The sequence below is a fragment of the Cannabis sativa genome, chromosome 4 (assembly GCF_029168945.1).
Source record: "Cannabis sativa cultivar Pink pepper isolate KNU-18-1 chromosome 4, ASM2916894v1, whole genome shotgun sequence".
Taxonomy (NCBI): Eukaryota; Viridiplantae; Streptophyta; class Magnoliopsida; order Rosales; family Cannabaceae; genus Cannabis; species Cannabis sativa.
In genome coordinates, this window is record NC_083604.1 from 72,217,684 (window position 1) to 72,219,567 (window position 1,884).

The window sequence follows — 1,884 nt, forward strand, 5'->3', positions numbered from 1 at the left end:
CTCTGCTCTTCCTGCCGCTCTCTGCTGTGTTTTGGGTCTCCAAATCGCTTCCCTTGACTTTCAATCACAGTTTTCTATTTATATCTAATTGTTAGGGTTCGTCGGACGAAAATACCCCTGGCCGTACGGGATCTCGCCGCGGCCAGATAGGTGCTTAAAATAGTGGTTCTGTAACTTTCATATGGCCGCGGCGAGGGTATATCTCGCCGCGGCGATTGTAGCCTCAAAAATAGTGCCTCTGCTTCACGATCTAGTCGCGGCCAAGCTGTATCTAGCCGCGGCCAGATATGCATTTCTTCCTCACTAGGTGCTTTTCTTGGCTCAACTCGTCTTTTACTGGACTTTTTCATCCCAAGACCTCTATTACCCCAAAGAACTTGAAAACATAGAAAACAAGCATAATTCCGTCCTAACACAGTGAAAAACGCACATAAAATCGATCCAAAATATAGGCTAAAAATAGCCTAACACCCATGTGTTGGAATTTATTTTACCAGGATCTTAGATCTACTCACAAGTATGTTTATTAACACCCTAAATATGAACTTTCTAAAACGATGAAATAAACATGTATAAAGTTTAAGAAACCTTACATTGGGTGCAGCGGAATTAAATGACTCATTCCGTTCAGATCTCTAACCCTTGTATCCTTTCTGTAGCAGAGTATTATCAAGATCTGAACATGGATCTCTTTCTCTGAATCTTTGATGCTGAAACTCCTTTGCTGATGATCTTTCTTCACGATCTTCCTCACTATGATTGAGGTATTGCTTGCTGTGTGTGGGCACTACTCTAATCACTAAGGGTTTCGAAATTATCAAGGAAGAAGAGAGAGAGAGGGTGGCGGCCAAGGTAGAGAGAGAAAGGCTCAGGTTTTCTGATTCAGAAGTGTAATTTTCCTGAAGCCTTCACTACCTATTTATAGCATTCCACTAGGGTTATGTTTGAATTATTTGGCATTAAAATAATGAAAATATCAGTTTAAAATGCCTACAAAAGTGGCCGGCCATGGCTTATTGGATTTGGGCCTTGCTTTTTACAATTTTGCAATTTTAACACTTTTGTATATGATTTTCTCAAAAATGCCAATTTTCTAATTCAACCATTTAAATGCCAATTCTAACTATTTAATAACTATAAATAATTATTAAATAATATTGTCATTTATCATATTTATTAATTGAACCATACAAAGTATCATAATTAACAAATATGCCCCTAACAACTCTTTCTTTACAATTTCGCCCTTACTTAGTGAAAATTTCACAAATAGACATAGTCTAATTTGAGAATTATAATTGATTAATCAAAACCAATTACTTGAGTCTTACAAACAATATTATCTCAACTAGTGCGGGGACCATGGGTCTATATAACCGAGCTTCCAATAAGTAGATCAAGAATTTAACACTAAAATTCACTAACTTATTAATTCTTCGTTGAATCCACGCATAGAACTTAGAATTGCACTCTCAGTATATAGAATGCTCTATATGTTCCACCATATAGACGTATCATTAGTTATCCATTGTTATAATCCTAATGTGATCAATGATCCTCTATATGAATGATCTACACTGTAAAGGGATTAGATTACCGTAACACCCTACTATGTATTTTATCCTTAAAATACTTGACCCCGTATAAATGATATTTCAGCTTATGTGAAATGAGTACTCCACCATTTATGTTCGTTTGGTCAAGCTCGAAGGAGATCATCCTTTACTTACTATTCGCCAGATAGAAGCTATAGATTCCATGTTTATGCTAGCGCTCCCACTCAATTGCACTACCGTGTTCCCAAAATGTATGTATCACCCTGACCTAAAAGTAGGCTTAACTAACAAATCAAAGAACACTAATATCCTTTCAAGATTGAGCCTA